Genomic DNA, 13,254 nt, shown 5'->3' on the forward strand with positions numbered 1-13,254 from the left:
CCGCCGGCCCCGCCCCGCGCCCGCGCCAGCCGCGCGCTCAGTGCCGGGGCTGCGGAGCCGCCCCGCCAGGGGTCCGCACGACCGGGAGCTCGGGCGTGCGCTTCGCCGCCAAGCTGACCGCGCCGACCGCAGCCATCCCCCGCCAAGCTGGGAGGCCACTGGCCCTGGATGCCCCTGGAATTGGCTCGCTGGGAGTCTTATTAGGAGCTCGAACCCAGCCTGGAGCAAATTCCTAATAAATGTCTGTGAAACCGCTCCTGCTCCCGCCCACCATCGGACAGCCCTCTGGGCGCGGGTCCTGCGTCTCGTTCAAGCCTCCACACGGTTTCTCCTGACCCGCCGACTTCGTACTACGCCCGGCCTCGCCCCTACACCATCCCCCGGATCCTCCCTGCTCTTTTTGGGGTAGCTATCGCCATCAATATACCATATAATTTACTTAAACGTATTATTTATTGAATGGGCCCTCCCATCTTCATTGTAAGCCCCGTGAGGACAGGGACATTTTTCTATGGGTTTTGCGCACTGACTTCTCCCAAGCGCGTAGACCAGGGCCTGGGATACAAACATGTTGTAAATAATTTGTAGATATTAGTTTCAGCGTCCTTCCGGATTCATTTTGTAACGTTTGTACAACTCCTCACTAAGAACGTCTCCAGTGATCACACTCATCATAGTTCTGTTAACCCAGTAAGTTCAGACGATGTGGAATTAATATCTCAGTGGCAACACTGAACTGAGGGCAATAAGCCATAGAATAAAAGAAAGAAATCACTCCCCAGAGCCTCGCTGACTTCATTAAATTATACAGTATAATTCTTAGATAAAATAATCACTCATTGGTAAATGAGTTTAATTGGTAACTTTCCACTCTGAGGCTAGTCCTGTCTAAGAACCTGACAGAGCTGAAAGTATCCACCAAGTAAGAAATTTATAACTATCAATTAAACTTGTAAGGCAGTTCCGTGTGTATTATTAGATCTCACACTCAACAATTGCATCTTGCAGTAAAAATTACAAGGGTCTATTATAAATGCTTAAGATATCACAGTAAATACAGCAGTAGTGGGGGAGAAGAGAGAAAAGCAAAAGGATGTTTTTAAAAAGAGGAATTGAAAGGGGAGAAAAAAGCTTCTCCCTAGTCATCTTATTATAATTTCACTACAAGAGATACAAAAAAACCCCTTAAGTAACATCAATTATAGGTTCATAATCCCATTGTAAAAATGCACTATGTGTGCCAAACCCTTGAGAAGAAAGGTCTAATTCCTTATATGATATAGATAGAATGGATTGATATAGATATATAGATACATAAAACCTCTTAAAGAAAAACTGGGAAAAAATACCCAAAATTTGGTATCTTAAAAGTTTAGATTCTGTGTGGATTTTGAAAATACATAGGGCTTTAAAACAGTTTGAACAATGCAGAAAAACAGCTAAATGTCTACTCTTATGGACAACACCACCATCTCCTGGCCTTATGGGATATTGCTGTTCCATTGCACTTTGACAGCTACAACAAAAATCTATTACATTTTATCCTTTACTCCCCCTACAAAACACAAGTTAAATTAATTAATCAACTAATGAATCAATGAGCCAGTCCCTTGCTACTCCTGGTACAGGGCAATAAATAAATCTCCAAGTAAAGATAACAGTGAAGGGAAGAAGGAAGGGAGTGGAGGTGAAGAAAAAGAAAAATCAAATTTTACCTGAAAAAAAATTGTTTTTAAAAGATTTTATTTATTTGACAGAGACACAGCGAGAGAGGGAACACAAGAAGGGGGAATGGGAGAGGGAGAAGCAGGCTTCCCGCGGAGCAGGGAGCCCGATGCAGGGCTCGATCCCAGGACCCTGGGATCATGACCTGAGCCGAAGGCAGACGCTTAACGACTGAGCCACCCAGGCGCCCCAAAATGTTATTGTTTTTAAAAGATGTATTCTTTAACACAAATTCACAACAGAAAGATTTTTTCCTTTCCTAAGTGATAGTTTTTAAACATACATTTGGGGAAGAAAAACATTATGGCATTGAGCCACAGGAAGGTTATATAAAATAGGGCTTTTTTCCCCCAGATACTACACTCATGACTGATATACTGTATTTAAAGTAAATTTCTTGCCTTTGAGAGCTTATATGGAATGAAATTGAGGCAAGATGACAAGCAGAATGTTGTTTGATATATGCAGAAAAAGTAAAAGATAAATCTTAAAAATCCTAGCTATCTTCTATTATAAATCTATTATATAACCTGAACACTTGATGCATTTTTGTACAGACAGTATAATTTTTATATGATTTTCAGAACCCTTTGAAATTTTGATTAGCCCCACGTCCGTCATCATAAGACTCTGAGAAAGTGACTGCTGATAACTCAAGACTATCAGAGGTACAGATATTCTCAGGACTCAAGCAGGACTGTGGAATAACTTGGAATAACCTTCCCATTTTCTCATTTTCAATTCAAATTCAAAGCTTCGAATACCTTCTTATACAGTATATTTTGTTCCAATTTCTGTCATTGATTTTATTTTTTTATTCTTGGCTTCACCACTTAAAAAAATTGCTCTATATATTTAAAATGTCTGATAATTCAAATCAACAGGTAAATGTCTTTTTCAAAGTGCTGTTAAGATCTGTGAAAAATAGTGGCAGGTGTTACTCTGAATATGATTTTAGTTTTCACTGATTTTGTTGTTGCATTTATTAAAAATGGAATCCTTGAAATTTTTTATTTTATATTTACTTATCATTTTTGCAGAATAAATGTACTTCATGCTTCATACTCTGGACGTGCTGGCTGAGCTGCTCTGAGTCTTTCAGGGAGCAAGGCCTTCAGGGAGCACAGTCTGCCTGTGCAGCCCAAGCTTAATCCAGTCACTCCCAGACAATTGCTCCTAAGAGGCACATTCACCTAGAAAAGTGCACCAAAAAGGAAAAAATAGAACAGCATATTTTTTTCAGTGGCATAACCTAAATTTTCATTGCCCACAATTATAATACTTTATAATTTTAAAGTGATAATTTTATACTTTCAACGTGCTTTCTTCAGTTATACAACTTGAAGGTCAGATATTACTATCCCTATCTTACAAATGACAGAATATAGGACTAGTAAATGAAAGAGGTGGGACTGGAATCCAGGCCTCCTGACCAGCTCAGCTCTCTTGGCTACTTCTATCTCTCTACATTTGCACAGAGCAAGAAAAAAGTCCTCATACTTCATTCCTCACTCCAGCAAGCAAGAGTAGTACATAAAAAGCAGATGCTTTAAATTTGTACATACCACTATGATCAACCAAACTTTTGATATTTTAAATACCTTGTGTGAATGATGCGACGCCCCATCTCCCTCCATTGGTCCTTGTGAGTTCACTGGCATTGGGTTTCACCATAGCGGTGATCTCCCCATAGTAATTATCTTCAAAGTGATCTATAATAACTCCATCCCCATAAAGAATTGCAAATTATCACTCCCCTAAGAAGGCTAATTCCATCAACAATCTTAAATGCAATCTGAAACTCATCTCTTGTAATTTCAATAATCAAACTAAATATTAACCCCAAATCTTTAAAATTAGTCATGAAAATTAGCATGTGACCTCATACATAGAATCAGAAGTACAAAGACCAGGTAAGAACACAACAAAATTGGATTCCTCTGGTCTATAAATTTGTAAAAGAATTAACTTTTCTATCCAAAGGCGAAGATATTGAGAAACATTTAGAAAATACCCATGAATGCCCTTTTACTAAGTGGTACCCTAAACCAATGTTTTCCACAACATATTCATTCTGTAGCATCTAACATATTCAAAATTTACCTATCCTACCTTGATGAGATCAAGTTACATACCCACTGATAAAAACTGAGAAAGAGTAGAGGAACAAGGCAAAATATCTGAACAGTAGCATATCAGTATGTTCATGAAGGATTTTGGAAAATACTAGGTCAAACAATAGTCATGTTTCACTTTATTAATGTGATTCACCTTTGAGCAATTATTTTTAAACCAACAAGGAGAGATAGTCTTCTGATTCTGAATATAAGTGGAATTATTAGCTTCAATTAGTTAAAGAAGATTTGATTTGGAAAAGACCTCATAGATCTAAATTTGAGGCCAAGCCACTATTTTACACTTATAAAAATTTGAGTCTGCAAGGTTAAGTGACTTACCCCAAATTACTGACAGTTGCCAAAAGTACTTCAAATATACTTCCTTTATTTCTTTTTTTTTAAAAGATTTTATTTATTCATTTGACAGAGAGAGAGAGACAGCTAGAGAGGGAACACAAGCAGGGGGAGTGGGAGAGGGAGAAGCAGGCTTCCCGCCGAGCAGGGAGCCCAATGCGGGGCTCGATCCCAGGACCCTGGGATCATGACCCAAGCCGAAGGCAGACGCTTAACGACTGAGCCACCCAGGCGCCCCCAAATATACTTCCTTTAACATAAGCTTTCCAGATCCTGTTTTTTAGCCATATTACCTACTTCTCATCAAATTTCAAGTTAGGATAAGCAGTAGCTTATTTCTTAATTCTAATGGAAAATAGAAAACAATACAAGGCATGAAAATATATTTGATAGCAAAATTTTGATGTTTGACAATAATTGCTTGAAAATGTAGAATTCTCAATAAAACATTTAAGAAACCAGAATTTTAGGTTGTATAAGTTAAAGAGAATGCATTTTCAGACTGAAGTCATACTTTGTTGATGAGACAAAGCTAAAATATTTTTCAAACCTCCATATTTAATTTTTGCTCTACTTTATACAAAAAAAGATGGCCCTTTCTTGTTGTTCAAAAGATTGTCATTTTTACCTAATGTGCCAGTGGAAGTCTGGAGCTGCTCTTGGCTCTAGTGTTCTACTGTGACTGTGAAAGGCTCATTTCTCTTCCCAGGTCAATATGTAACTAACACAAAATATGGCTTACTTTAATTCAATTAAATAAGCAATGAATTAAGGCTTGCTTTGGTAATTTTTGTGGAAGGGTATAGGTAGGGCTGTACTTATATTTTAGTAGTGCTTTTCCGTCAAACTATTTTCTTAACCTGAATTCCTGTGTCCTCTTGATCTTTTCTCAATAGTCATTAATGGAATACAATGTCTTTCTTTCTCTTATTTCCTATGCATGTTCATTTCTCTTGGGAACAGGAAGTGTAACCCTTGCTCCTATTTTCTGCCTAGTAATCATAATCCTTCCTTTCTAAGAGATGTTAGAAAAAAATTGTTGACATTAAAATTCATAAAGATATGACTCCTAGATCTCAACCTAAAGCTATGACAATATTTTAAACACACTTCCTAATGCAATTCTTTTAAGGGTATTAAAATTATTTGCTGGGCGCCTGGGTGGCTCAGTTGGTTAAGCATCTATCTTCAGCTCAGGTCATGATCCCAGGGTTCTGGGATCGAGTCCTGCATCAGGAGCAGGGAGCCTGCTTCTCCCTCTCCCTCTGCTGCTCCCCCTGCTTGTGCTCTCTCCTCTCTCTCTCTATCTCAAAAAATAAATCTTTAAAAATAATTTTTTTTTATTTTTTTATTTTTTTTTATTTTTTTTAATTATTTTTTTAAAAAAAGATTTTATTTATTTGATAGAGAGCACAAGCAGGGGGTGGGGAGCAGCAGGCAGAGGGAGAGGGAGAAGCAGACTCCCCACTGAGCAGAGAGCCCAATGTGGGGCTTGATCCCAGGACCCTGAGATCATGACCTGAGCCGAAGGCAGACGCTCAACCAACTGAGCCACCCAGACACCCCTAAATAAATAAAATCTTGAAAAAAAAAATTATTCCCTTGCAAAATTTGGTAAGTAATTGTTATCCCTCAACTGCAATATTGTCCTAATGCCATTGACATTTTCGGTTTTAACTAAATTACAGTGTTCATTTTTTTTCTTTGTAGCAGAAGCAATTTTTAAATTCTATTGATTTTGTAGGATTATAAATATTGGGCCAACTTTCCTCAGCTAAAGCAGAGCACTAAAGCAACCACCAAAGTAATTTAGGCCAACTGTTCACGACCTTTACTCTGATCTAACACATAAACTAGAAGACATTCATTTATACAACATTCCTACAAGCATATCTAGGGATATTTGAAATTCTCAGCCACCTATGTATATACCTCCACTTATTTCTCTCCCACTCAAGAAAGCTTGCCATTATGCAAGAGAGTGACTATGACAGTTAAAAGCCCAATAGCATAGTGTTAACACCTTAAATTTGTCTTAATTATTGTAAAGTAAATTAATGCATTAATATTAAAAATTCTTTCAAAGCACCTGAAATAACTAAGATAGCAGCTTGCTGCAGTCTTAGTTAGCAAATCAGATAGAATTACAACAACAGTATCCTGCCATTAACTTTTACCTATGCAGTTCACAACACAAAAAGTAGCATTTTTCCGTGATTGTGTACCAAATGACTAGAATCTCTATTACACGTATTTTAGAAGAAAAACTTACCATGTAAACACATATTTCAAAAAGACTTCAGCTAATTTTGAAAATGTCTTTGAAAAAGAACCTATTATTGCCATGGAATTTTACAAAGAGGTAACTTTTGAATTAATTTTTTTCTACTATATTTAAAACAACCTCTACTTGTAATATACAAGTTATTTAACTAATTCTTACAGTCAGGTTTGTTAAGAACTGAAGATTCCAATTTAACATCTTTGAACTAATCTAAAGACATTAGTTTTAGTGATGTATTGCCAGAAAAAAAGTAATCAAGTTTCATTTGAAACATTGTAACTTTAGCTTAAAAAATTAAAAATTCCATATCACTGGAATTAAGCTACTATAAATCTAAAGCTGATTCTTCTAAGTTAAGATGTATATGAGAAACCCTAGAGCAACCACCAAAAAATAAATAAGCTTAAAAATATAGTGACAAAATTATTAAAGACATTTAAATGCTACATTAGAAAATATTTACTTAATGCAAATGAAAGCAGTAAAGGGGAAATAAAGAAACAAAAAAAGGTATGAAATACAAAGAAAACAAAAAGTTAAATGGTAAACATAAACCCAGCTATATAAATAAGAACATTAAATGTAAATGGATTTAACGACACAGACAAAAGGCAGAGACTGTCAGACTGGGCGGGGTGGGGGGGAGATTTGACTATACACCGTCCACGGGAGACACTCTTTATATTGAAATATATGAATTGATTAAAAGTTAAAGGATGGAAGAAGATATGATCATGCAGACAGCAACCACAAGAAAGCTATACTAATATCAGAAAAAGTAGACTTTAAAACAAAAACATTATTAGACATAAAGAAGACTTTTTATGATAAAAGGGTATATACATATACATACAGTTACAAACATATATAACAGAGCACCAAAATACATGAAGCAAAAACTGAAAGGAATAAAGTGAGAAACAATTCAATGGCAATAGTTGGAGGACTTTACTACTCTACTTTCATTAACAATTGAACAATTAGAATAGAACCATTAATGGATAGATAAAATATCTGAACACTATAAACCACTAGACCTAGCAGACATCTACAGAACACTCCACGCAACAACAGAATATACTTTTCTATTAAGTGCACATGTGAACATTCTCTAGGATAAACTATGTTAATCCACAAAACAAACATCAATAAGTCAATAGCAGGGGAAAAAATTGGGTAATTCACAAACATTTGGAAATTAACACACTAACACACTCCTAAATAGCCAATGGGTCAAAGAAGAAATCAAAAGGGACTTCAGAAAATACTTTGAGATGGATGAAAATGAAGAAAACATACTGAAATCTGTGGGATGCATCCAAAGGCGTGCTTAGAGGAAAATTTATAGCTGGAAATGACTATATTAAGAAAGAAGAAAGATCCCAAATAGTAACCTAACTTTCCACCTTAAGATACTGCAAAAGGAAGTACAACTAAACCTAAAGCAAGAAGGACAGAAATAATAAAGATCAGGGTAGAAATGAATGAAAAAGGAACAGAAAAACAACAAAGAAAAATCAATGAAACCAAACCCTAGTTCTTCGGAAAGATCAACAAAATTGGGAAAAGAAAAAAGAGAGAGAGAGAGGGAGAAAAATCTCCCATTACTAGAATCAGAAATGAAAGAGGAGTTTTTACCACTGACCTTATGAAGAAATACTATGAACAACTGTACGCCAAAATTAGATAACTTAGACGAAATGGATAAATTCCTAGAAAGACACATACTATCAAAACTGCCTCTAGAAGAAATAGACAATCTGGATAGACCTATAACAAGTGAAAAAACTGAACTAGTAATAAAAAAACTACCCACAAAGTAAAGCCCAGGCCCAGATGGTTTCTGAATTCTACCAATCAAAGTGAAAAATGAATCAACTTGGGGCACCTGGTGGCTCCAATGGCTAAGCATCCAACTCTTGATTTCGGCTCAGGTCATGATCTCAGGGTTGTGAGATCAAGCCCTGCATCGGGCTCCATACTGGGTGTGGAACCTGCTTAAGATTCTCTCTCCCTCACCCCTTGCCCCTCCCTAACGCCCCCCCCCAGCTCATGTGAGCTCACTCTCTCTCCCACTCTCTCTCCAATCTCTCTCAGAAAAAAAAAAAAAAGAATCAACTTTTCACAAACTCTTCCAAAAAACAGCAGCAAGGAACACTTCCCAATTCATTTTATGAGACCATTGTTACCCTGATATCAAAATCAAAGACATCACAAGAAAAGTAAAATTACAAGCCAGTATCTCTTATGAATACAGACAGAAAAATCCTCAATAAATTACTAGCAAACTGAATATAGCAGCATATAAAAAGAATTATACACCATGACCAAATACAATTTATCCCAGAAATTCAAGGTTGGTTTAACATTTGAAAATCAATTCATGTAATACATTATATCAATAAATAAAAAACAAAATACACATGATCATCTCAATAGATGCAAAAAGAGCATTTGACAAAAATCCAACACCCTTTCATGATAAAAACAACTAGTAGCTGGACGGGAATTTCCTCAACCTGATAAAGGGCATCTATGAGAAAACCAGTTAAAAACATCATACTTAATGGTGAAAGAATGATTTCTCCCCAACAGCATGAACAAGACAAGGGTATCCGCTCTTACCACTTCCTTCAACATTGTGCTAGAAGTACTAGCCAAGGCAATTAGGCAGATAGATGAGTGAATGAATGAATAAAAGATATCTAGATTGGAAACGAAGAAGTAAAACTACTTCTATTGCAGGTGTCATGATTATGTCTAAAGAAAATCCTAAGGAATCCACTAAAAAAACTATTAGAACTATTAAATGATGTCAGCAAAGTTGCATGATACAAGATTAACATACAAATATCAATTATATATGTCTAACACTTGCCATGAGCAATCTAAAAATGAAACTAAGTAAAACAACTCCATTTACAATAGCATCAAAAAGCTAAAATAGGAATAAATTAACAGAAGTACAGAACTTATACTCTGAAAACTACAAAATATTGTTGAGGAAAAATAAAGATTTAAAATAAATGGCAAGGGGCGCCTGAATGGCTCAGTTGTTGAGTCTGCCTTCGGCTCAGGTCATGATCCCAGAGTCCTGGGATCGAGCCCCGCATTGGACTCCCTGCTCAGCAGGAAGCCTGCTTCTCCTTCTCCCACTCCCCCTGCTTGTGTTCCCTCTCTCACTGTGTCTCTCTCTGTCAAATAAATAAAATCTTTAAAAAAAAAAAGTCTTTAAAAAAAAATAAATGGCAAGACAACCCATATTCGTGAAGCAAATGATGAAATGCCTTCATCTTAACAATATTAAGATGACAATACTCCACAAATACTCTACAAATTCAAGGCAATACTTCTTAGAATCCTGGTGTTTTATAGAAACTGACAAGCTGATTCTAAAATTCATATGGAATTGCAAAAGACCCAGAATAGCCAAAACAATCTTGAAAAAGAACAAAGTTGTAGGACTCTCACACTTCCCAATTTCAAAACGTACAGAAAAGCAATGATTGATAATTAAAATGTGTGGTACAGGAACAAAAAAACAGATTGGCATGATAGGAATACAGAGTCATGACTCTATTCCTACATCTATGGTCAACTGACAAGGGTGTCAAGATCATTCAATGGGGATAGAATAGTCTTTGCAACAAATGGTGATGAAACACCTGAATATTTATATGCAAAAGAATGAAGCTAGCCCCTTACCTGACAGCATATATAAAACTTAACTGAAAAAGGATCAAAGGCCTAAGAGCTAACATTATATAACTCTTAGAAGAAAACATAGGGGTAAATCTTCATGACCTTAGATTTGGCAATGGTTCTTAAATATGACAACAAAACCAACAGCAACAACAATGTATCTGTTATACATTGGCCTTTGTCAAAATTAAAAACTTTAGTACTTCAAAAAAAAAAAAACTTTAGTATTTCAAGGACACAATCATGAAAATGAAAATGAAAACAACCCACAGAATGGAAAAAAATATCTACAAATAATATATCTGATAGGGGACTTGTATTTAAAATATGTAAAGGACTCTTACAGCTCAATAATAAAAAGACAACCCAATTTAAAAATGGGTGATAGATCCAAACAGACATTTCTTCAAGGAAGATATACAAATGGCCAATAAGCACATGAAAGAATGCTCAACATCATTAGCTATCAGGGAAATGCAAATAAAAACCACAAGGAGATACCACTTCATACCCAATAGGATGACTAGAATCAGAAGAAAGTCAGATAATAACAAGGTGTTGGCAAGATCGTCCCTCATCCACTACGAGTGGAATTAGAAAGTGGTGCATCTGCTTTGGAAATCTATTTGGCATTTCACTAAAATGTTGGTTATCATATGATCCAGCAATTCCTCTCCTAGATATACACCCAAGAGAAATGAAGACACATGCCCACATAAAACCTTGTACATGAATGTTTATAGCAGCATTATTTATAATAGCCAAAAAGTGAAAACAACCAAAATGTCTATTGACTGTCAAATGGATAAACAATGATATATCCACGCAATGGAATATTATTTGCCCATAAAAAGGAATGATATGATACATGCAACAACATGGATAAATCTAAGACATTATGTGAAGTTAAAGAAGCCAGTTACAAAAGACCATATGTGATTCCATTCATATGAAAATCCAGAATAGGGAAATCTACATAGAAAGTAGATTAGTGGTTGCTTAGGGCTAGGGAGAAAGGAGGGTAGGGAATGGGGAGATGGGAAAGTAATAGCTAAAGGGTACAGGGTTTCTGTTTGAGGTGATGAAATGTTGTAATATTGATTGAGGATGGTCGTATGTATCTCTAAATAGAATATAAACCACTGCACTGTATGCTTTAAAAGTTATTATATATACATGATGAATCACTAAATTCTATTCCTGAAACCAATACTACATTATGTTAACTAACTTGAATTTAAATAAAAACTTGGAAGAAAAAAAAAAAGGTTAATTGTATGGTAGGCAATTATGTCAATAAAATGTTTGCTTGTGTTCAAATCAATAGATTTTCTAACTTCTGACAATCATCTTCCAGTTTCATACTACCACTGCTCCTATTCCCTCACTGTACATTGTGTACAAGGAAAAGATTTTGTAAAAATTCAGTTAACAACTGGCTAGGTACATCCAATTTGTGAATAAATGGATTTCCGAATTCTCTCAAAATACAGACAATATGACTGAAATATTTTCTAAATCCATGTTAGTAGGCACTATCCCTGTACCTCGGTTTACTGAATCTCTCTTAAGTATACAAATAGTTGAATTCTACACCATAAGGAATCTCAAGCAGCTCACTGCCCCTCTAAGGGACTCAGCTTCCCTAGGCCATCCTCCCTAAAAAGTAATTCTGGCCTCATGTCAGTGACTTGATATCCCAAATATTACTATAATTTTTGATAGGTTATGTGATGAGTACCATAAAAGACAGGTGCTTCCATATTCCTATGTCTTGGGTAGAACCACTAAAATGAAAATTTTCCATACTATGTTGGATGGTTACTTGGTCATACCCAATAATGCCATGCCCACAGAGAGAAAAACTCACATTGTGCAGAGACACAGCAAAAAGAAGTAAACTCAAAGTCAGAACTTGATTCTAGAACAGATCTCCTATTAGAAATATGAATCTTTGGACAGAGAACTTCACTTCTCTAGATCTCCATTTCATTACTATATAAATTATGTGGATTAAGACTCCTTTCAAGTCCAAAATCCTGTAATTCCAGGCCATGAAATATTAAATCGCATAAAGATAGTTAAAACTCTAGTTTTAGATGCAAAACCAAAAAAAACCAACCAACCAAACAAAACCACCCAAAAAACTAGTTACCTTCAAAAACACTAGGAAACATCTGTCTTGGAGTATTAGTACAAGTCTAAATTCAGTAAAATCAGAGAAGGAATCTTTCATAAGAATATATGTGAACTGGGGTGCTTGGGTGGCTCAGTCACTCATTTCGGCTTAGGTCATGAACTCAGAGTTCCAAGATCAAGCCCCACATCAGGCTCTGCACTCAGAACGGAGTCGGCTTGAGAATTCTCTGTCTCTCTTTCCCTCTGTCCCTCCCCACAGCTTGTTCGCTCTCTCTAAAATAAATCAATCTTGGGGCATCTTGGTGTCTCAGATGGTTAAGCATGTGCCTTTGGCTCAGGTCATGATCCCAGAGTCCTGGGACTGAGCCCCGCGCTGAGATCCCTCCTCAGTGCAGATCCTGCTTCTCCCTCTCCCTCTGCCATTCCCTCCGCTTGTGCTTTCTGGCTCTATCTCTCTGTCAAATAAATAAATAAAATCTTTGGGGCGCCTGGGTGGCTCAGTCGTTAAGCGTCTGCCTTCGGCTCAGGTCATGATCCCAGGGTCCTGGGATCGAACCCCACATCGGGCTCCCTGCTCCGCGGGGAGCCTGCTTCTCCCTCTCCCACTCCCCCTGCTTGTGTTCCCTCTCTCGCTGTGTCTGTCAAATAAATAAATAAAATCTTAATAAATAAATAAATAAATAAATAAATAAAATATTTAAATAAAATAAATCTTTAAAAAATAGAGACTATATGTGAACTAATGAACAGCTAATAACCTCCTCTACTTCCCTTCTAATATCCATGACTATCTCAACACTGGTGTCATGTAGTTAATTCACAAACCAAATACAAGTCAAATGTAATTACAATGATTATGCCAACCACATCTCAGACGAAAATATTAAACCTTTAATACCCACATTTACATGCATTAATGATTATAACTCAACT

Source organism: Halichoerus grypus, chromosome 13 (genome assembly GCF_964656455.1).
Source record: "Halichoerus grypus chromosome 13, mHalGry1.hap1.1, whole genome shotgun sequence".
NCBI classification, from domain to species: Eukaryota; Metazoa; Chordata; class Mammalia; order Carnivora; family Phocidae; genus Halichoerus; species Halichoerus grypus.